At 42.3% G+C, this 24,505-nt stretch overlaps 1 long non-coding RNA gene across 2 annotated transcripts; it reads left to right on the top strand.

Moving 5' to 3' along the window:
* The first annotated feature begins 763 nt into the window (after window positions 1–763).
* LOC146544557 (uncharacterized) lies at window positions 764–22,972 on the top strand. Of its 2 annotated transcripts, none has more exons than XR_014882217.1 (3): window positions 764–4,114; window positions 21,224–21,281; window positions 22,879–22,972. It is a non-coding gene; the product is annotated as an uncharacterized LOC146544557 (long non-coding RNA). The 2 variants fall into 2 exon arrangements; XR_014882216.1 differs by having other exon boundaries at window positions 21,234–21,281; window positions 22,879–22,964.
* Window positions 22,973–24,505: the final 1,533 nt, after the last annotated feature.

Genomic DNA, 24,505 nt, shown 5'->3' with positions numbered 1-24,505 from the left:
GGGAATGAAAAACAGTGATAAAATCTGAAATGTATACTAAGACACAAACACAAAGACACTCACAAGAAACAACCTCTAACTTTCCCTTGCTTTTCCCAGAACTTAAAGCAGCAATATGTGTGTGCATGTGGGCTTTTCACCCGTGACACGCTTCACTTGTGGTGTGAAAAAGTGAGAGAAGTGGGGAAAAAAAAAGAAAAAATCTCTGCCACTGATGCTAGTTTTAAAAGTTCCCAGACTCAAAATGTTTGGATGTAAGCCTGCCTATAGTAAGAAGGTACAGATGGACAATCACTCAAAGACACTTTCCTGCAAAATTTGGAATGATGTATTTACGTGCATTCTCTTTCTCTCTTACAATTACTTATAGTAAAACAAATACTTCATTTATTCTCTGAATTCTCTGTAATTAGTATAAAAATTATTCCCTTGACTTCACACAACATTAGAAAGTTGGGCCTTCTTTCAGCATCATACTCTTGTCAGGGAACCAATGATAAATAGTAGAATTTCCAGCTTCTTAAAACAGGATAGAACTTCCATTCAGATGATTGGTTTTGAGAAACTTCTTTAAATCACTGAATTATGATAAAGAGTGAAAATGGGTGCTTCCGGAACAGACTTGCTGTAGTCTGGGGAAAGCTCCAGCTGGCATTGCTGGAGCTCTGTTCTGTCTGCCTTTTGGGCTCTGGGCATGCAGGCCTTCCCTCACTGTTATGGTAACAATGGTAATGAAACGGGCTATTTCACTACAGTGAAATAGTTGCTGAAAGGGAGAAGCCACCAGCTTAAGTAGCCTGCTTGATTCGTGATTCCTGGAGAGAGATATAAGCTCAAATTAATATCAGCAAATGGATTGTGAGCAACTACATTCAAGTTCATTGTTATCTCATGGATTGCTTCTGTATATTATGAGACTAAAACTGTGTTTGCAAACTTACTTTTGGATTCAAAGCTTTCCACGTGTCCACAGTTGTCTGCTATCCTGTTCCGAAGTGTGGATGTGGCTTCCCTGTGACCAGTATAGGCAAAAAAGTAAGAAGCATACTCGAATGCTTAAACTGCCACATCCCTTCTCATGTGTAAAGGATCAGAATTGAAAGCTCTGTGACTGTCCTATGAAGTAAAAGCAGCAACATTGGAGCAAAAGTCTCAGATGTCAGTGGTGATGATGAGAAAGTTTTGTTAGGAAAGAGACGACACCATATGACATATGGAACAACAGTAGCAATGTGGAAATTAGACACCCAGACACATATGCTTTCTAAAATTATCCATGAAACTAAAACAAAGGGCAACATACTTAACATACTCTTACATTGTGCTTGCATGTATACTACAGAACTGCTGACTGAACAGACTTGCATATCAGTCTTCCCTGCATCAGACATAGAGTCTGCTTTTGAATCAATCAGGTCTTTGATGGCAAGGGAATGACTTAAAAGAGTATCTCATGTGAAAAAGTGTAAGGATAGAAACAGTGATATTTGTGGATGGAAAAGATGAATAGGAGCATTAAGAATGGCTTCATTAGCCTAGAAGAGTGAATATAAGCAACCATATTGGGTAGGTACATGGTAGAATACAAAGATAGTTGGGATAAACATACAACATATGACTAGTTTGAGAGTGAAGTTTTCATGAGGTCAGTGAGGAATGAAATCTGCCATAAGCCTGACAGGACAAAAGTTGTTTACAGGAATAACGAAATGCCAATAATTCATGTATGTTCTTCAAAAAACTAACATGCTGAAGGCAGAATAATTCATACTAATGCTGCAGTTAGCTGCTTTAGGACTAGGCCCTCAGGCTTCACTGTTCAGATTGCATCTTTTTTGATATGATGTTTGTGGGTACGACTACTGAATTTGCCCAGGAGTTGGTACTGGGTCTGGTCTTGTTTAATGATGAGATAGAATACATTTTCACCAAGTTTCATGATGATAGAAAGATGGGAGGAGTAACTGACACAGTGGAATGCTGTGCTACTGTTCAACTAGGCCTGGACAGACTGGAGAGTTAGGTGAAAACGAACCTTGTGAGATTAAAAAAAGGCAAGTGTAGAGTGCTACAGCTGGGGATGAAAAACCACACACATCAGCTGACCTGCTGGAAAGGAGCTCTGCAGAGAAGAACCTGAGTGTCCTGGTAGACAACAGGTCGGCCATGAGCCAGCACTGTGCTGGCCAAGGAGGCCAATGGTATCCTGGGGTGCATGAAAAAGAGCGTGGCCAGTACCTTTCAGGGAGGATATCCTCACCCTCTACTCTGCCTGATGAGGCTGCGTCTGGAGTACTATTTCCAATTCTGGGCTCCTTGGTTCAAGAAAGACACGCTCTTCTTAAGAGCGTGTCCAGCAGGTTGAGGGAGGTGATCGTCCCCCTCTACTCTGCCCTGGTAGGGCCTCATCTGGAGTACTGTGTCCAGTTCTGGGCTCCCCAGTACAAAAAAGACAGGGATCTCTTGGAAAGAGTCCAGCGGAGGGCCACAAAGATGGTGAAGGGCCTGGAGCATCTCCACTATGAAGAAAAGGCTGAGTGAACTGGGTCTGTTTAGCCTTGAGAAAAGACGACTGAGAGGGGACCTGATCCGGGTTTATAAATATCTGAGGTGTGGCAGACATAGCGGTGAGGCCAGTCTCTTTTCAGTGGTACGTGGAGACAGGACGAGGGGAAACGGACATCAGCTGCAGCATAGGAAGTTTCGCACAAATGTGCGTAAGAACTTCTTGACGGTGAGGGTGACGGAGCACTGGAACAGGCTGCCCAGGGAGGTTGTGGAGTCTCCTTCTCTGGAGATATTCAAGTCTCGCCTGGACGCCTACCTGTGCGACCTGGTGTAGGGAACCTGCTTTGGCAGGGGGGGGTTGGTCTCGATGATCTCTAGAGGTCCCTTCCAACCCCTACAATTCTGTGATTCTGTGATTCTGTGGTTCTGTGAACTGCTGGAGACAGTCCAGAGGAGGGCCACAAAGATGACTGGGGTTTGGAGCATCTCCCACATGAGGAAAGGCTGAGATACCTGGGTCTGTTCAATTTGGAGAAGAGGAGACTGAGACAGGATCTTATCAATGCTTATACATATCTAAAGAGTGGATGGGGCCAGGCACTTTTCAGTAGTGCCCAGTGACAGAACCAGAAATAGCAGGCACAAAGTGGAAGTTCCATCTGAACGTGAGAAAAAACTTCTTTACTTTGAAAGTGACAGAGCCCTGGAACAAGCTGCCCAAAGAGGTGGTGGAGTCTCCTTCTCTGGAGATATTCAAATTCAATTCTTGGGTGCTTTCCTGTGCAGCCTGCCCTAGGCAATGTGGTTTAGCACAGGGGTTGGATGGGGGGAGATCTGGAGGTTCCTTCCCACCCCTATCATCATGTGATTCTGTATTTTTCCCAAATTCCTTCTCTCTTAAGCCATTTTTATACAGTTTTATTTCAGGTGGAGTTAGAGTAGCTGTAGTCATACACATCTCTGTTGTGCCTAGTTCGACAGAAAAATGAAAAGATGCTGACTCAGGGTGACAACTACACGTTTATCAGTTCCACAGCACCATCAAGTTCACATCCCTGTGGTATTATCACAGAGCCTGACTGCAGTGCTTACACTCCAATTCACTCTCCATGCTGTATCTCACAGAGTCAGAATACCAAGCTTCCCTGGTGTTACTGACAATCTAAGGATGCAGACTGTGTTGCCTAGAACAGACTCCTTGCAAATTCATCACATTTCACCCTGGATGTTTCCCCAATGCTGTTTCTCAGTGTTTACTCTTAAAAGGTGAATACCTCGATAAGTCACCTCTAATTATTATTCAGTATAATCCACGCTGAAATCATATTCATTCAAGCTTAACAATGTTTAGAAGTAATTGAGGAGGTCACATGCAGTCTTGTTATGAGGATTAAAGCTAAAGGGGTTCTTGGGCTGCTCACTATTTGTGGGCTAAGATGATTAGCTCATAGTCAAAGTATTTAGCAATACTGTGTTATCGGTCCTAAACAAGGCCTTGAGCATAACAACCAGGCTGAAGGAGGAGGTTGGGAGCAGAGGGGAGCACACAGTACTGTTCTCATAGAGCCAGTCAAGGTTTTGGCCCAGCAGGATACAGAAGCAGTAGGTAAATATTCATGTCTAGCTTTATTCTTTTTTATAAAAATTCAGTCTCCAACTCTAGTTCTAACTTTCTTCACATTTCTTATCATTTCTATCACTATGTATGAACTATGTGCTATGAATGTATGCACACAGTGTAAAGATGAATAGAAGAATGACAAATCAGAAGGGGTTAATTTCATTTCTTTCCACAGGTGCTCTATAGTATTTTATGCTACCTGTCACCAGGAATATTTTATTAGTTCTACACAGAGGGACTCATGACTAGTGCTACTGCCCAACTTCAGCTGAAGTTCCTGCTCAAATTCCAGATCACAGAGACGAGGTTGGAGAGAGGACAAAGTGAGAGGGAGGCTTGCAGAACGGTTTCTCCCATTTTAAGGACAGAGTGGAGTGAGTTCTGGTATATCAGGATGACTGACAAGTGCACAGTCCTCTTCTTTTATATTTTGAGAAAAATGCTCAAGGCAAAGATTGGAGAAATGTTGCCAGTGCTTTTGACTTCTAAGATAGGAAGAGCAGTGTTTGTGGGGTGGAATTTCTTTCACTGACTCAGTGCTTCAAGAATAAGATAGAAGTCTGATATTCTAGTATGTGGAATGATTACTCAGCAGCAAGAAACTCCCTCACCTAATTTAAAATTTGTTTGAAATAAGGGAAAGCAAAGGCACCCATTCTAGTCGGTATACTTAACATTAGATAAATGAATAAGCAGAAGCCCTGCCACTACCTTAAGTGGACAAAAACATCAGAAAAGGAAGCTTTACTCTGAGCACAGAGAAGGAAAGCTCTGCAGTTGCAAAAATCTAGTCTGGGAAAATCTTCACTATGTTCAGGGGGTCTTTGGCTTTGTCCACCCCTTCCAGTTTCTGGAAGTTTAAGTATTCAAATGAGTTAGGGACAGTTAGGCTGGACAGTGATACCCAGGGAAGCTGATGAGCAGCTGAAGTAGGTTGCTCCTGAGATCATGAGAATGACTGACTCTATATTATAAAAGATACTAAAGGCTACATCGTATATAAGAATTTAAACAAAATATTCAGAAGCAGAAAAATGTAGTAGGATGGCAGCTTGTGAGCTGGCAATCGGTTTTAGGATTTCTTTTCTCTGAATAATAGGCTCTATGTGAATACATTTTTATATCTTTTTACCTCAGTCTTGCAACTAATTCGGAGCTCTTCACTTGGTAGAGAAACTTTTACAGATCTCATGGAGATTGCTTTCTTTGGAACTTAATATAAATGCAATTTCAGTATGCAAATCAACTGTGGGGACAACTGTTTCAAGAGCTCGCTATCCTCAGTTTCCAGTGAAGTCAAGAAGATTCAAAACATCCATAAAGGCACAGGATCAGAGAATATTAGAAAATGGATGATTGCTATGTTACAAAATCTTGATATGTTCATCTGATTAATACCAAGGAGTGAAAGGGCAGCAAATACAAATTAATTCTTATGAATTAATATTTCATTCCAAAGGATTAAAGGGGAGACTACTTGCACTCAAATTCTTTATTTCAGCCTAAGTGGTGATAGTACATTTCTAAATAGGTGGGCAGAAAAAGTATCACACGGTTTTAAAAAATATTCTCTATATCATGTCTCTTGTAACATTCCTCTGTAGGTATTTATTTTCCTTTAATAAAGCATTACTCTGAATTATGATTTAATTACCCAGAAAAGCCTAAGGATGTACTCTATTTCATCCAAAGAATCATTGTCTGGGTTAGAGGAATAGTCCACCAAACTCACATACATCTTTATAAGCCGAAGTAAGAGATGTGAAGAGTAGGCTCAGAACAGAGGAGAGAAGGAGAGGTGGGAGACGCTTCTGTCAGGAATGGCTTCCCAGGCTGGGCCCTCAGGGATGAATCCTGCGGCCCTTTAACTGTCACCTGGAGATTTTCTCACTTTCAGTCCTTGTGTTGTCTTTCTACGTGGATAGAGAATTCACAAGTGTAAAATCACTGAAACAGTTTCACAAAATGTGTTTCAGCCTGAGATACTCCAAGAGGCTTGTGTGACACAGCCACTGTGTCTGCACAGCCCAATTCATTTCACTAGACTTCTTTCAAAGTCTCAGAACTTAAGTTCTCTTGCACTTGTATTATCACATCAAAGAATACCTGATCCCTAAATCTACATAAATCAGGATATTCAGTCTCTAGGGACTGTAAACTTTAACGTAATGCATAGGATTTTTCATGATTGCATGCACAGTCAACATCTACAAAAAGTTGCTGTAATAGGCATGTTTTTGTTTATCTGTGATGGAAAGGGTAACTGTCTGCAATGACAAAGAATTGCAATGCTGAGAGCAGTTGCTGTCGCTGTTGTTTGGTGCCCTCTCCTGGCTCTAACATAGTGACGCAATTTGGGAATTCCTGCCCAGGTAATGACAATTATTTCCACCCATGCCCAAAGACTAGGCTGAAACCTGCTAAAGCATATACTAGAGAACATAATTTCATTACACAAGCTTAAGAGACTAATAGAATAACAGCCTTTTAGTAGATGTAAATGCAAACCGTATGTTTTATTTTAAAAGCTTATCAAATGCGCACGTTCCCCCACAGAGAATCATTCTTCAGCTGAAAGGCTGTATGAAACATTGGAGTATTGGGATTCCACAGCATATTAACATATGGTCAGCTGCTCAATACTATCAAAGTCCTATTCCAGAAAACAAGGAAGGAACTAATGGATGTATGATATTAGTATTTACACCAAAGTATATTGCCTCCTGTCTGTAAAACAAAACCAGCTAGACTTATTTATTTATTTTTAAAAGTAGAATTTTAGAATCTACCTATAATTAGTCCCTTTAGTATGAATTATATGGACATAAATTAGAAGTTTTCTCCTGCTGAATATTCTCTAAATTTTACCAATAACGAACAAGTAATTAGAAGCATAAGTGTATTCTAATACAGAATTTTACAAGTCACTTGTATGTAATTGTTAAAAAATGGATTAAAATCTAGATAACTCACACAAATTTTCTGCTGTAACATTTACAGAAGCCATTACCTGAAAAATGGCAAATTTAAAATTAGCAAAATTTTTTTTCAGTGAATCAACAATTAACATTGGCAGAGGCAATGACAATAAAGAGCTTCCCTGAACTTAGGACAGATAAGGCATTAATACGTTTAACAGACATCTAGAGTCACACAGATATTTTCAAATTATACAGTGAGTTTTGAAAGATAAATTCTTGCTTCATAAATAAAACAACATCAAACGATCAGAGCTTATAAAGAAAAATAATCTTATGCGCACTTTAAGCCCCAAAGCATATATCTTTATGTACACTGGCCTCAAATACCGTTTGACTACATGCACCACAGATTTGGATGCACCACAGCACCATCTAGAACTTTTGCTGATGTTGTGGGCTTACATGTCACCCAACACATTGCAGTAACATCTGGAGGCCTTACCCTTGCTCCAGGATTCCTCAGAGAAGGAGTTGTACAAACATGAGATAGTGAAGAGTGGAAACAACTGTTTATGTGGCTTACTGACTTTTTGACTTGCTTGGGCTGTGTTGAGTGAAGAGGAACTGACTTAGGCTGATGTTTGATTGTTGCTGAATGATGGGTACACACCTAGAGCTGAGCTGCTGAGAAAGCGTTGTTGCCATGACAGCGCAGGGCAGGGAGTGGCCACAGGATGGGCTGTGCCAGGCCACGTGCAGCCCCTGAGTTGGACACAACAGGTTTAAAACATGATTAGATAAGCTGGCTTTAACATATCTTCATTAGACTGTTTTCAGTATGTTTACTCTCTTCAAGCCTACTTTCTCAGGGTCAACTGTCACAGCCACTGGGTCCTCTCATATCTTGCACTAACAGCACATTTCAGCAGTGTCATGGTTTTGTAATTTTCTCACCCGTGCGTAGAACAGGAGTAGTTTGTCATGCCACTTCATGTCTTCTCCATGGTCATGTAGGTAACGTCACAAGGCAATATGCAATACAGTCGTACTATTGTTCCTTGTTTTAGCAGAAAAGCATTTGCATTTAATAGTTGAGATTTTGTCATGATACAGGTGAGGAGGAGGGTTCGTCACCTTTAATTAGTTGGATTTTCATGAAGTTTGATCAGCTCCTTCATTAGACTTCTTTGATCATCTCAATCTTCATCAAGTGTTTCTGATACTACTATGGCTTCGTCACGATTAATCAATATTAATCTTGCTCTTGCTCTTCATTCAGTCTGATACTTGTTAAATGGCTAAAATGGAAATGTGAGCTGAGGGTAGCTTTTCATAGTTTTGAAGTGTAAGAATCAATTCAAAAACTAGGAGTCTTCTCTGTTGGTCCTTGTACCTTTGAAACATTGTGCTAGTGTACTGGCATACCTTTCTGGTGCTGTTGCAAGTCTCTGGCATATATCAGGCGCTGTCCTCACTCTCTCAGAATCGTAGTTTTGGCATGGATCATTAGGAACAAAATTAGGGTCATACAACATTTCCACCATGGCTATTTCCCTCAATTAATGGATACCTTTTTCAGTTGTATCCCACTTTTTCACAGGCTTCAGATTGTCTTTGAAGGGATATCTTTCCTTCATGCTCTAACTAACACTTGTTCCCAGAGGGAGGCAGCTCCATGCAAACATCTACTTATCCCTCTGTCAATAGATGAGTCTTCAGCAATGCCTCCTAGATGGCAAGCTTCGTTACCATTTAGAGACAAGCTGTTGACCTCACTGTGCCAACAGTGAAGTAAGCAGAAAATCAGACTTTTGTTCAGGTGTCATGTAGACTCCTTTCTTGAGCCTTGGAATGCTGTCAACTTCAGAGGTTGACGAGCAGTGATAATAGAAACTCCCTCTTCATCACTCTCCTTTCCATGTCTCTTAGTTTTTCCTGTTGCCTTTCTTGATGCTTATGGTTCTGAGGAGGGTCCCTCGCCTGGATCTTCTTCTACCTTCTCCTCTGCTTCTTTTTTTTCCATTCTAGACGTGAGGACACTTGTTTCCATGTTCTCAAGAACATAATAGTTTTTAATTTCTTATACAGTGCTCCTAAAATAAAGAGTGGATTCATAGCTAGTAGCTGCTAAAAAAGGAAAAAACCCAAAAAAGCAAAACAAAAAAAAAAACCCACTTGGTACAATGTCCAGAGTTTGACAGACTACAATCTAATCTATGAAGGTCAAAGTAGCAATACTTTTGCAGTCTCTGGCTTAAAAAAAATCCCTTTCTTGTCCTGCTAATGTTAAAAGCTTCAGTTTGCCCACATTCACCACCAAAAACTGTCACGGTGTTATCTAGATCAATCTATGCCTGTGACAGGGGGGCAGTAGGCCTGTGCGTCCCCTGGCCCCAAAAATGGAAAGGGAAAAGGGGAAGGGTAGGGAGGTGGGGACTGGGCTCAAAATAAACAACAACAAAAAACCAGCGACAATGATTTAAGGAGGAAGACTTGTTTTACTAACTATGATATCGAAATATAAGATAATACAATATAATACAATCTAATTGAAATTGAGGCTAATAAATCAAATTAAAAAAAAAATAAGAGAGAAAGAGAGTTTTCTGAAACCAAGAAAACCTACTTTGAACTGAAGGCACATGGCTTGGGAGTACATCCACACCCTCTGCCAGGCAGAGAGTGAGAGAGCGATGGAAGCTCCCGTCTGAGAATGAGATCTTGTGACTTCCGTGACATATCTTCCTCTCTGACAGTGAGGTCCTCTGCGCCATGTAGTTCTTCTTCTTACCTGTGTTCCACATGATGTTATGATGTAGATTACCAATAGCAAAATTACAAAGCCATGACAAGGAGCAATAATGCCAGCCCCAGGAATCTTGCACCACTTGAAGAAGGGGCTTTACAATCCCAGCTCCTTCTTTGGTACTTCACACAGTAATGCTTGCCTTCCTGGGACACTTTTAAAGCTGGCTTTCCTCTTATCCCTCACATCCCCCAAAAGAAGTGCTGACTTTAGGCTGAGCAACTGAATTTTGTGCACAAACATTCTTTGGGCCCGGCAGTTTCCAGTGCCTGCTCTTAAGTCTGCACATCTCTGAGCAGAATACAGAAATAAATGATTTAAGAAAGCATCTTCTAAATTTCATCTCTCTAAGCAGAATATGCTTAACAAAACAAAAATAGAGGTATGTCAGTGCGATCATACTTATATTTTAGCCTGGGAACTCTCTCTGAGGTCTAGACCAAAGCTCAAGGGCCTGCTTTTCTCAGGGGGAAATGCAATCCCTCCTGGCTGGCCAAGGATAGTAGGGCCAAGCCACTGACCTTGAGTAAGAACTGCTTTTGCAGGACAGACACTAAGGAAATTTACCTATTTGAACTATTCCTCAGCCATACATGGTCAAAGTCAACCCATACTTCATCCCCACCTTCTTTTAGCATGTGTCCTTCAGCAGAGGAGAGGAGAAGGAAAAAGAGCTGAAAATACATCTTGAAGTAAGCTGGCCTGGTACAAGTCAACAGGTGAGGAGTAATCCTGCTGCAGTCATTGCCGCAGTCATTGCCAGCAAGATGAGCTGGAAGCAGAACACTGTGCAGTGGCAATTCCCTGACAAGTGACTTTAGAGGACCAGATGGAAAACAGCGTTTACACTCTCATCTTAGAAATAAACTGTCATCACTAAGACCATCCCCCTGAAAATCATAGCAGAAGATACTTATTAAAAAACTGTCAGTAAATATGAGGAAGTTGTGGAAGGCTGTAGCTTGGTAAAGGGTTAGAATATTAGAATGACATTTGCTGTTGTCTCGCTCCAATTTACGGAGGAAGAGGAGGTTCTTTGACATATGTATGCCCAACGTGTGATTAAGAAATAACGGTTCAAATGTTGGTCTGACCAGTTTATTACAAATCCTAATCAATCAGGGAGATGGGGAAGGGAAGGCCAGCAACTATTACAAATTAGGATGATGGGGCCTCCAAAAGCAGGTGATAGGAAAGATAGGAAAGAAGCAAGGCATAGTCACCATCAAGATCCAGAAGTGTCCTGATGCATGCCGTTCCAATGGTCTGAGGCAAAAGTTCAGGGGGGAGTGCTGCAGTGGCATTAGGCAGCAAGCAGATACAGACAGAGCAGGCCCAGGAGAATCCATCAGCAGGCAGGCATCACGTCATGAGGCATCTGATGTCAGACACAACGCTCTTGGTTGTAGATCCCTTTTTTAACCTTCTTCTGCCAGTGTGGCATTCCTGGGCACCTAGGTAAGAGTGATGTGCAGCACCACCTCCCTGCACATAAGCCCACACAAAATACTGCCTCGCAGCCAAATGAAATATTGCCAGCTTTGACCAGAACTTGCTAGTTCTTGTCCATCTGTGTTCCTCAGCATGCTTTGAGACAAAGGTACAAAAATAATCATCTCTTACAGCTGCCAAAATCTAAAAATGCAAAATGCCAGACCTCATATGTTTTTATTGCAGTTTTCTGTAATAAGAGTCACTCCACCAAAGAAAACAAACCACATTTCTGTGTAGTTAGGTTCCCCACCAACATCTGAGGGAGCCCTCTTACATCCTGGAAAACGAGTCACGATGGAAGTAAAGCGGCACATGAGGTTTGTATTTGCCTAAACAAAAAGATGTCAAGCACTGAAAATCATCAGTGGAAAAAAAAATCTTAAAAATACAATTTGATTGCAAACATTCCGTGTCTTTCATTAGATACTTACAGCAATAGTGCATACTTACAGGGCCATATGCAGTCTTTCTGAGAGAGCCTAGAATTACTGACTCTTCCAAAGAAGAACCATAACTTCCTTCACATGATACTGCAACAGTTATGTAGATGTCTGACCTTACAGACAAATTGTTCACTGAGTCAAAAGACTTATCTCTGAAGAACATTAAACATGTCTATACATACTAACCTTAAGTCTCTAAAACAAACAGCAATAATTTTCACAATTCACAATGAATGTGCTTTTTCCCAAAAAGATTGAGATTATTTTGCTCAGCAAAATTTGTGTCCAGTTAAAGTTTCTGTATTCTTCCCTTTTCATCCACAGTTTTTCCTCCACTATTCCATTTTGTCTCTATCTGAAGGCAAGTGATAGTAACTTGATCCATTTCTTAGAGAAATAAACTTCCACAGACAAAATCTTAATTTAAATTAATTTGACCAAACAATTTGAATCAGTAGGTGTTTGCCAATTGGCTCTAGAAGAAAGTTACTTGATCACATACCTTACACAGAGCATTTTCACAAGACTATGAGCTCACACATAGACACTTATACTAAATGTCCACTTCAGTCTTTCATCCTAACCCCCTGGGTCTGGCTCTTCTTCACAAGTTTCTCCAGAAGGAGCTGCAGTTTGCTGCCCAGAGAGTTGTCTCACCTCTACTATAGGAATAGAACGTTGTTTCTGCATTAGATATTGAAAAGGGGGAATCGATCTGATGAAGTAGAGCACAATGTATTTGTATTTTGTAACTTGTCCTTAGAAATAGCCGATGTGAAAAAGTAGAAATACCATATATGTTAGTAGCATATTTTAGAAATATAATTGCTGAATTATGTGATTAATTCTTGCTTTCAAACTGCAATAGTTTTTAAATGTTCCACATAGTATGGGTATAGTATTATGGACTAGAAAGCATACTGTAAGGCTATTCTATTTGGATAAGAGATCCTCAGCAAAAGAAAAGCAGACTTAACAAACATCAAAGAAGCCAGGGCCTCTACAAAAGGCTGGGTTGCCTCGCTCCGTGGGTAGGTTGGGATGCAACAGGCAGGCATCAAGATACTCCTTTCTATCCTCCTTCCAAGCTTGTCTCTATGCAAGGACGAGCAGATATCCACAAACAACGACCGAGTATTGAGTGAGCAAGTGTTGGAAGCTAAATAATTAGTGATATATGCTTAGCTAGCAAAAATCTATGTTTATCCATTATCCGTATGTTTAGTTGATCATTGGGAAGATTGTGAGTCTGAAATTCTCAGCCAATGAGGAACCAGGAGAGAAAGAGATAAACATCAAATAATAGGTCATAAAAGACATAACACTGTTTTCTGCGTGTGCTTCTGCTTGCGGGACCCCCGCTGTTGCATTTGCTAATAAAACCTGCTTTATCAGAGATACTGTCCTGATAAATTATTTGGATATTTCCAACACTACTGTAGGTACCCACCACTTCAGGACAATCACGCTTAACTGTGCTCATCAGTAAGAAGAATACTGGCATTGTTTTTTTTTCAGCATAATCCATTTCCAAAGCAGTAGCAAAATTTACCACAACTGGCAATGATACTCATCTAGCACTTATTCACTCTTTTTTTTACAGTGATGGTTCAATTTTAAGTCAATAGAAAGTGATGAAGAATGACATATCCAGAAAATTTCCTTCCTGAAAACACTCCCAGATTATGGTCAAATAATTCCTTTTTTTTCCCTGTTCATTCCGGAGATTGGTATGCAGTACATACCTTTGCATACCCCCCATATGCCCAAAGGTCGAAGTCATGAGACAGCTAAGGCTTTTGACCAATTTTTTCTAAGTTTTTTTTCAGGTAAAGTCTCTCTTCAGTACTCACACGGCATAGATGCAGACCTTGAGGGTTAAAAGTTTGCCCTACTCTTCCTTTTCAAGCCTGATGTTACCAGTAGTACTTGGGGGCATTCAGCAGAGACATCTGAAGTAGCTACACCTGTAGCACCACTTGCCCCTTAGCCAGTGTCACACTGGGGACAAAGAAAAGAAGAGGCAGTAAAACCAGTGACTTGACAGCCTGTGCTACATGTGGGGCATAATTATCCCTGAGGGGTGCAGAGGTGCTGGCAGGAGTTTTGGAAATCTGCAAGCAGCTGGATGTTGTTTGCCATGCCATGCTGTTTCCTTTGCTGAGTGTAGCAAGGATCTGCTTGACCCTGAGTCAGGAACAGTTTGGGAGAGAAGGAGCAAGAGGCTTCCCAGCAAGCTGCTCAGGAGGTCACAAGAAGAAGAGAGCTCATGCACATTCAGGGTCCTCCCAGACCGATTTCTTTCTCCTGCTCAGTGTTGGAAATGTCCAAATAATTTTGTCACAGTATCTCTGATAAAAGCAGATTTTATTCATGATTGCAATGGCGGGCATCCTGCAAGCAGGAGCACACCTATGGACACAATAATGCAGCTTTTGTACCTCGTCTCCTCCATGCCCACTCCCTCTTTTGTTTTCCCATTGGCTAGGAACTCCAGATTCACAATCTTACCAAAGATTCACATTTGTTCATTACATTCTGACACTTGTTGATTCGTGTGCTATCTTGTGCCAGTCAGTCGCTATCCTGCTGTTTCCAAGATGTCTCAGTACTTTCCTTATCATGTTGATATGGTGATTCTCTCCAAGGCTTCTTCCATTCTGTCCAGAGGATGCTTCCTTTGTTAAACAAAGAGCACTGAGGGAGGGGGGATGCCAGGCCTTCAGACACTTTCTTGGGCATGTCATGACTTGTTTGTTTGTTGATTTAATCAATCTCCTGCAAGATATTTTTGCACTGCGTATGACAAAATATCACAGACATATTCCTGCAGACTAGATATAAACGGTTGCTAGCTATACAAGTATATTGCTAACTATTTAACTTAGTCTAATGCAGAAAAAACATTTGATTCCCACATCAGGATCAACCTCCCTCCATGAGACTGTTTTTGTGACAGAGATTTTTTATTGTTGTGATCTCTATGTCATGGTTTCCCATCCTTCTTGCCCTTTAGCCTAATTATTCCTGTCCTGTTCTGAAAACGCAACTTGTAAAAACTAAAATATTTCCAGGTCAGCCTAATTCTAATTTTTATAGATCAGCTTTATTCTGCAGGAGATTTACCGTGTTATTTGGATATCAGGAAGGAGTCAAGTTTAACAGAGCAGTGGACAGAGACAGTGAGCCTTTTTCTTACAGAAACGTGTCTTCCTGAGATTTTTGCACATAAAAATGTGCCACTTCCAGATTATATAACTTTCAGATGACCTACAGGGCACCTTAATATTCTCACCGCATCAAATGGAGCCAAAATCATGATTTAATTCTTTAACTGTGTTCATCCATACTCTGGGTTTAGTTGGGGAGAAATTAAAATGAAGGCCTCTACTCTCTTCTGTTAAACGCATTCAAGAAGACTGTAATGTTATTTGCCATCCAGCTTGACAGACAGAATTCTTGTTACTCCCATTTCACATATTAAATCATAGTTAGCCTTTTCCTGAAAGTCAAAGGGGAAGGCAAGGATTGCCATGGCCAGTAGGCACTGCTGTGGGTAGGAAAGATTTTATGAGGCTTGAGAAAAAATCTGTCTGCCTGGTGTGCACCCGGGAAAAATAGGTCCATACTCATCTGGCAAATATCTTCCAGTCTCATTACTGCTGATGTCAATTGATGTGGATTTGCAATAACAACAATGAAACGGGTAGTTGAAGGAACAGGTGTGCAGGTGGTCATTACATCTGTACCTTCAGTGGCAGGAAACGATACTGGGATGAGCCTAAAAACCCATCTCTTGAACAAATGGCTTAGGAGTTGGTGCAAACGCAGGAGTTTTGGTTTTTTTGATCATGGGGCATTTTACTGGGCACCTGGCATGATGGCTGCAGATGGATGCAGCCTGTCTCCATGGGGACTTTCCCCAGGGTTCTAGCCGAGGAACTGGCAGGACTTATTGACAGGTTTAAACTAGGTATGAAGGGGGAAGGGGACAAAATGAGGACCGCTGGGACTGAGGGGGCAGTTCGAGGCTCCAAACAGAACTTGATGGGTGGAGACAGTGGAGTTCAAAGGCTTGGAGAGGGGTGGGGGGATGCTGCTTCTCTTAAGTGCCTATATACTAATGCGTGTAGCATGGGGAATAAACAGGAAGAGCTGGAGTTCTGCGTGCGGTCGCGAGGCCATGATCTCATTGCGATCACAGAGACATGGTGGGACAGCTCACATGACTGGAATGTTGTCATGGATGGCTGTGTGCTTTTTAAGAAAGATCGGCTGGCTAGGCGGGGTGGTGGAGTTGCTCTTCATGTGAGAGAGCAGCTAGAATGTATTGAACTTCACTTGGGGGAGAGTGATGTAGCAGTGGAGAGCTTATGGGTGAAGATCAAGGGGCAGGCTGGTAAGGGTGACACTGTTGTGGGCGTGTACTACAGGCCCCCTGATCAGGATGAGGAGGTTGATGAGGCCTTCCGTAAGCAACTGGATGTAGCGTCACATTCCCAGGCACTGGTGCTTATGGGGGACTTCAATTATCCAGATATTTGCTGGACGACCAACATGGCCAGGCATGCACGGTCCAGACGGTTCTTGCAGTGTGTTGAAGACAGCTTTCTGAAACAAGTGGTGAAGGAACCAATGTGGGGAGGGGTGTTACTGGACCTTATTCTCACCAACAAGGATGGACTTGTTAAGAAAGTAAAGGTTGGGGGCAGCTTGGGTTGTAGTGATCATGAGATGGTGGAGTTCAAGATCCTGAGTGGAAGAAGCAAAGCTATAAGTAGGATTGCTACCCTGGACTTCAGGAGAGCCAACTTCGATCTCTTCCGGGACCTACTTGGAGCTATCCCGTGGGCTTGGGTGTTAGAAGGTAAGGGGGCCTCTGAGAGCTGGTCAGCATTTCAACAGCTCTTCTTCCAAGCTCGGGATCGGTGCATCCCTGTGAGCAAGAAATCGGGAAAAGGTGGCAGGAGACCTGTGTGGATGAGCAAGGAGCTCATGCGCAAGCTCAAAGGAAAGAAGAAGGTCCATGAAATGTGGAAAAAGGGTCTGACCACTTGGGAAGAATATAGGAATGTAGTCAGGGCCTGCAGGGATGCAACAAGGAAGGCTAAAGCCCGTCTGGAATTGAATCTAGCTAAAGTGATAAAGGTTAATAAAAAAGGCTTCTTCAAGTATGTTAACAGCAAAAGGAAAACTAGAGAGAATGTGGGCCCCTTACTAAGTGGGGGGGGGGGGGGGGTTCTGATAACGGGGGATGCTGAGAAGGCAGAGATACTGAATGCCTTCTTTACTTCTGTCTTCAGTGAAAAGGCTCTCCCGCTGGAATCCCACACCCTGGAGGTTAGTGAGAGGGTCTGGGGAATGGGAGACTTCCCTTTAGTCAGGAAAGGGGACGGGCGTGAGCGCCTAGGCAGTACTAAAGTCCACAAGTCCATGGGACCTGATGGGGTGCATCCACGTGTGCTGGGGGAGCTGGCGGAGGTCATTGCCGAACCGCTCTCCATCATTTTTGAGAGGTCTTGGATAACAGGGGAGGTCCCTGAAGACTGGAGGATAGCCAATGTCACTCCGGTCTTCAAAAAGGGCAAGAAGGAAGACCCGGGTAATTATAGGCCTGTCAGCCTCACCTCTGTCCCTGCAAAGGTGATGGAACAGCTTGTGCAGGATACCATCTCCAGACAACTGTGAGAAAAGGAGGTTATCAAGAGTAGTCAGCATGGGTTCACCAAGGGGAGGTCGTGCTCGACCAACTTGGTGGCCTTCTATGATGCTGTCACATGCTGGGTGGATGGGGGAAGATGGTAGATGTAATCTACCTTGATTTTAGAAAGGCATTTGATACTGTCTCCCACGACATCCTTATAACAAAGCTGAGAAAGTGTGGGATAGACGAGTGGACAGTGAGGTGGGTTGAGAACTGGCTGACTGGGTCCGGTCTTGTTCAACATCTTCATCAATGACCTTGATGAGGGGATAGTGGCCACCCTCAGCAAGTTTGCTGATGATACGAAGTTGGGAGGATTGGCTGACACGCCTGAAGGCTGTGCTGCCATTCAGCGAGACCTGGACAGGCTGGAGAGCTGGGCAGTAAGAAGCCGGATGAGGTTCAACAAAAGCAAGTGTAGGGTCTTACACCTAGGGAGGAATAATTGCATGCACCAATACAGGCTGGGGGATGAGCTGCTGGAGAGGAGCTCTGCAGAGAGGGACCTGGGCGTCCTGGTGGACGACAGGTTGGCCATGAGCCAGCAGTGTGCCCTCATGGCCAAAAAGGCCAATGGCATTCTGGGGTGCATTAAGAAGAGGCCAGTCTCTTTTCAGTGGTACGTGGAGACAGGACGAGGGGAAACGGACATCAGCTGCAGCATAGGAAGTTTCGCACGAATGTGCGTAAGAACTTCTTGACGGTGAGGGTGACGGAGCACTGGAACAGGCTGCTCAGGGAGGTTGTGGAGTCTCCTTCTCTGGAGATATTCAAGTCTCGCCTGGACGCCTACCTGTGTGACCTGGTGTAGGGAACCTGTTTTGGCCTGGGGGTTGGTCTCGATGATCTCTAGAGGTCCCTTCCAACCCCTACAATTCTGTGATTCTGTGAAACAATGCTACTGTAGAGTCACTATGAGAGGACACTCTAGCCTCATGCCTCCAGCCTGTATTTAAAATATGTTGTGTGCATGGATCACTGCATGTGACATTATTGAGATGACATATTGTATGGTACTGGAACAACATGAAACAGTACCTGTGTCACATGCCTCTCCTATGTTATTGGAGGCTCATTCGTACCCAAAGCACATACAGATTGAAACAATCAAACTATGTGCACTGCTGTTCTTGCATAGGGCTCAATTTACTCATTATTGTAATCTACGAAGTATTCCTGAGTAGAACAGCTGAGGTTATAGGCAGTACCTGACCATATGATAACAATTATAACAATTAATTATTATATGATAACACAATATGATAACAATTTGATGGGAAACACTTTACACCAAAAAGAGTCTTTTTCAGGAGAGTCCTACAACATAAGAAACATGTGCCAAACTGAGTGAGATCTGGGGCATAGAGCCAGTTGCTGATGCTCTAACTTCCTCTTGGTCTCAATGGTTTTGTTTAATCAGAACCAAATTTAAGCGTAAGCTGTGAAAGATTTGATTTTTATGCAGGAATATTTATTTTTTCACTCCAAAACAGCTGGAGAAGAAGACAAAACATAAAAATACAAAGACAAGTAGAATGCAACAGTTTAGGTGAATCCAGGGAAATCAATCTAAGCTTTACATAAATGCATTGGCAAGAATGCACTCCATCCTAGAACTAAGGGCATGACTAATGGTAGAAATGCATGTTCTATCCTTCAATATTACAGCTATTACTAATTAAGTAAAGTAGAATTTTGGTTCACAATTTCCCATGGTTACTAAGAGGTGTTTTATTATTCTGATCTTTGCTTTGGAGAGAACAGGTTTTTCTCTCTCCTACATAGTAAGAGGAAAACAGTATATTATAAAAAAAAACATTTTTCAAGCCATCTTGTAGAAGTTTCAAATTTCTCACTATGAAAACAAACCGAGCAAGATCTTAGATCTTGGAAATAAGGGTCAGAGACTTTTGAGGTTTTCCCACTCTTAATATTATTTAATTTCACAAATGCTTGGCAGTATAAGATTTTGAGAAGTGGTCAGATTGATTTTTCTATGTTTATCTACTTTTGCACTGTGCCAGCTAGCCCATGAAATAGTAATGAGGTTGTTCCAGTGTAATAAGAAATTGCACTTTTCTAGTAATTCCAAGTCAGATGAGAATGTTTGACACTTTTTTTCAGTTGAATTGAATCAAGTTGCTGTAGCTTTTAACTTGTAATGCCTATCCCATCTTGAATTGCTTCAATTGCTTTAAGTTACCTCAGAAAACAGAAAGTGTACTGATGGTACTTCTGTAGATGAAACTGTTCCTTGTGGGAACAGTGTCCAGGTTGTGGACATTTGGAATTAAGTGCTGGACCTTTACAGAAGATGGAATCCTGGCCCCACAAAGCTAAAGAGAAATCTCTTCTTGAATGCAGTATGATCAAACTTTCTCCCTGTCCTCCAGATTTTCCAGAGAAGAATGTAATATATAGTAACACATTTGACAAGTTCTCCGGGCAAAGTCCCTGAAGTTACTTCTGGGAAAAGAAAAAAAAAAAAAAAGAAAAAAAAGAAAGAGAAAATAATGGTATGCAAATGCTATTTATTTATGTGATCGTACAAGTGCCATTGTATTTTTTTCTAAGTTGTACAAAGCATTTTGCAGCTCAAATGGAGTTGGGGAAATGCTCTTTGTAAGCTCCGTGGTTTGCGGGGAAGCCACAGTATTTGGCATGCCATCAGAAACTGCACTGGGAGGCAGGGACTAAATGCGCAGTTTTCTTTGAACTTTCAGTGTGTAATTTTTATACAGTGAAAAGCTACAGGTTCTAAAGCTGTTCAGAAGCTCTAACAGGTCCTCTCTCTCTTAGCCATTGCATATTGAGGCTGATTTTGCACATTTCCAAAATTTGGACACTTCAGCACCAGGAAAACACAGACAATCTCAGGGATGTTCAATCTTCTCTAATGGCTGAGCCAAATATAGAAAGGCATGTGAGTCAAATAAAAAAAGGCACTGTGAAGGTTTTCCAGCCTTCTCTAAGTAATTCATGCCAGAATCAACGCATAACATTTTGCTGTTATACCTCAGCAACTTTTACAGTAGGTTTCTTTTTTAAATGTGCTTTCATTTTTCCAGTTTCCTGCTCTTAGAATCTTGTCCAGTGAATCCCTTCTTTGGATTTTATGGACTTTTGATCATATTCCTTAGAAGACAATGCTTTCAGAATGTCACAGACATCTAGAACGCTGAAGAACTATCACTGTAGACAAGGTGTCTGACACAGACCAGTGTTCCGAATTAAGGAGAGCATCTGCCTTCTACTTTTAAAACCAAACTTCCTGCACATTCAAGTTACAAGGGAATGGCCTTATTTTTATACAGAAACAGATGTGTTCGAAGCCAGCAATGGGCTTGTTTCATCTCTGTCCTATTATCACATTCATGCTTGCTTTTCCTTGCCCTTGCGGAACTTTAGAGAAACTCCTCTCGGTGCGTCATCAATGCCTGAGCCGAAACAACACAGAAATATCTTGAATATGATCTCGTGTGTTTGTTGCAGACAAGTACAGATCGCTACGTCTACCATATCTCTAAAGCAGAATGAGGGCCAGAGTCATCTTACTCTTCCATTGTTGCTGATAGGAAGTTTATAATGAGTTTTGGGCCTGAAAGGGATAAATTATTGATAAATCCGAGTTCACTCTTACAACTGCAGCACAGTTAAAGAAAGTAAATGATTTTACATTACTGTTAGTTTAATTCCACTCTAACAGCTACTGTTGTTTCTTTTCAGTCTTCCTAAGGACAAAGAGAAAAAGGCAGGGAGCAGAAAGAAGAAGGAGAACATTTAGGTAATTTATATTTCACAGCTTCAAATAAAGTTTTCATTTTGTTTAAATCCCACATTACCTTTGCCTTTCAAAAATTTTCCAATAAAAGAATTTCCCACAAAACAGCATTTCCAGGTAGTGGCCTTTCAGTATATTAAGGGGGACTATAAGAAAGAAGGCAACATTATTTAGCAGGGTCTGTTATGATAGGGCTTGGGGAAATGATTTCAAACTAAAAAAGGGGAGATTTAGATCAGATACAAACAAAAAGTGCTTTACAATAAGGGTAATGAGGCACTGAAACAAGTTGCTCAGAGAGGTCATGAAAGTCCCGTCCTTGGAGACACTCAAGGCCAGGCTGAACCTTGAGTTCTGCGTTCTCTGAACAACTTGATTTAGCTGTAGGTGTTCCTATTAATTGCAGCAGAATTGGGCTAGATGACCTTTAAGCATCCCATCTAACTGAAATGATTCTATTATTCTGTAATTCTATTACTCGAATCCTTACTTGGAGCATCCTAACTTGGTTGTCCCTTTCTGGTTTTGAAATATTATCCATGCTCTGTTCACTTTCCTTACCCAGAGCTTTGTATTTGTTGGCTAGGAGGACTTGAGGAACAAGGGGAAGACTCCTTCTGCTCCAGTCTCCCTCATCCTGCATGATTTTGTGGTCTATCTCCTCAGAGTTGGAAGCTTGCTTAGTTTCTTACCCTTGCAAGTACAGAAGACGTGGTTGTTGGGCTGCCTGTGTTGGGCTGCATGATACCAAGCATCAATCTTTCTTTCTGATTGCAGCCTGCTCACCTGCTCAGAAAGTTTATTCACCTGGGCACCTTGCACACCCTCTTCCCTCAGGCCCTCGAGGGGCTTCTAGATTCTGGAGTTCTCCACAGCTGAAGTTTTGAGCAGACCTGTCAGTCCTCGTTCATTTAGGTGCATACATCAGCCTGGAAAGTTGGAAGCCCCTCTCTCTTGGATTCTGTCTCAGCCTGATTGTTGCAGAAGGTGGCCATCAGATATGTTTCAATAGAGCACTGCACCTTGCTGTTCCCAGATAAGAAGAAAGCATTTTGGATTTCACCCTCCCTCTCTGTCCTACCTGCGTGAACTGCCACGCAATCTGCCCCACCATGCCCTCACTGCCACTCCACTCTGTTTGCCTGTCTAGGTTGCCCAATTCCTTGTCCCTTGCACTTCCTAGGGGCTGCTTGTGTAAATGTGAAGACTCCTGGCCAGCCGCCTCTGTGTAACCTGCTCTTGTGAGGACTGTTTGCTACTAGTGGACCAGGTGATCTCAGGGGAGCTCATTCCTCAGCCAGTCTTCTCCATGGTTTTTGGAACAGCCTCTTGAATGGCAATTCCCAGCCCCACTGCAGAACATGCCTGCAGTGGTGCTGATAGCCTTGGAAAAAGACTCAACATTTCACTTTAGTTTAGCCTGAGAGAATTTCAAAACCTCAATCACCCTTATCCAATGATTTGTGACAAGGTTTTTTTTGTAGAGGAGTGATGTTGGAACAGATGACCTCCAGAGGCCTCAAACATGACTATTCTGTGATTCTGTAATTCTGAGATTAGGATCTAAAAATGGCCTAAGTTCATACTTGTCTTCAAACAGGACAGCTGATCCCTACTTGGAACAGAGGAACAGAGAGGCATGTGGCAAAGACCAGTGCCTGTGCCATCCTGGAACAAAGTCCTTCTGTAGAGGCATGAATAAAGTAAATCATTCTGCACAGAGGGGCCTTTGCCTCACCTTTCCTATCTGGGATAAAGGTGGCCTTTTCCACCACCTTCTTAGGAACGCGGGGTAAGAGGCTGAACCAGGTAATGTAAGTGGTTGAACCAGGCGATGTCTCTGATGAAGTGGATCTTCCTGAACCTTGGAAGGACCGCCTCGCCACGCCACCCCACGCCACGACGCTCTCCTCTCCTCTCCTCTCCTCTCCTCTCCTCTCCTCTCCTCTCCTCTCCTCTCCTCTCCTCTCCTCCTCTCTCTCCTCTCCTCTCCTCTCTTCTCCTCTCCTCTCCTCTCTTCCCCTATCCTCCCCTGTCCTCCCCAGGAAAGAAAAGATCACTCCCCACTTTCCGTAAAACTCACCGGGAGAGCACAACATCTGTCACTCCTCGAATTTCCACATGCCTTATTTGAGAGGGGGTATCTGTGAGAAAATGTCCTATTTTTGCAGAGTATGTCTCATTTGGCATTGTAAAGTAGTAGTTTTGGTCGAAAATGTGTGGAACTTCAAAGAGAACGGGGATTTCTAAATAGGCTCTGTTTGTTTTTCTTACCATATGACAGATCACCCCCTTTTAAATGCTGTGGCCGCTAGAAGAGTTTAATTTTTTCTTTCAGTTCCTCTGTTTCCATGGGGCCGAGTGAATAAAATAAACAAGATCTTAGGGGAAATAGTCTAGTTCTTTGTGCGGTGTTAAGCAACGGGGCATTCACCTGAAAAGTTTTCCACCTTAGGGAACCAGATACACAAGTCCTAAAGGGTTTTCCCCGTGGAGTCAGAAACCTGGTGAGAAAGGATTTCCATCTTTTAGTTTATCTGGATGCTATTCATAAAATATCCTCACCGTTTTGGCTACCATATTATGGCCAGCTAGTCTGACAGTTTATCCCCGAAATAGTTACCATCATGAACAACCCAAAACCATTCAGCCGGGTTGATGAATGCATGTTTACAGCAAATACACACTGCCATTTCCAGGAACTGCTCATTACAGAAATAAAGCTAGGCCTGCCCAAAGGGGGGGGGTGCAGTGTGAAGGGTCATGTTCAAGACAACTTTGACTTACGTATCATCAGTCTTACACTGTTGTTGGGCTGTGTGACATGTTCTTTTTAAAAAAAAAAACGCCCCTTCAGGTAACGGGGAAAGTTTTAGCCCTTAGAGCTATGCTTTTTTCATCCAAAGCAAAACGAAAGAGGAAAACAGAAAGGAACATCATTCTCTTAAAGTCACATCCCCCATGGTTCCTTTTTTCGGGGGGCCCTTCCCTTTCCCACTTGGGGTTCCCCAGTTTCTGCTGCCATGAGCTGCCACCCCTGCCAAAAGGAAACTCCAACAGATATCTCAGCCCTCAATTTTGGATCCATTCAGCTGAATTTTTTTTAGATGGCATTTTTTTGGCCTGTCATCAGGCCAAACGTGGGCATAGTCATGACAATAGATTTTCCCCCTGCCAAATTTTCAGCCTTTTACAAAACCCAAAGGGTTCTCAAGTCAGTGGCTGCA

The sequence above is a fragment of the Meleagris gallopavo genome, chromosome 3 (assembly GCF_905368555.1).
Source record: "Meleagris gallopavo chromosome 3, MGAL_WU_HG_1.1, whole genome shotgun sequence".
NCBI lineage: Eukaryota > Metazoa > Chordata > Aves > Galliformes > Phasianidae > Meleagris > Meleagris gallopavo.
The sequence above is the reverse complement of the archived record's forward strand: the minus strand, read 5'-3'. Positions and strand labels throughout refer to the sequence as shown.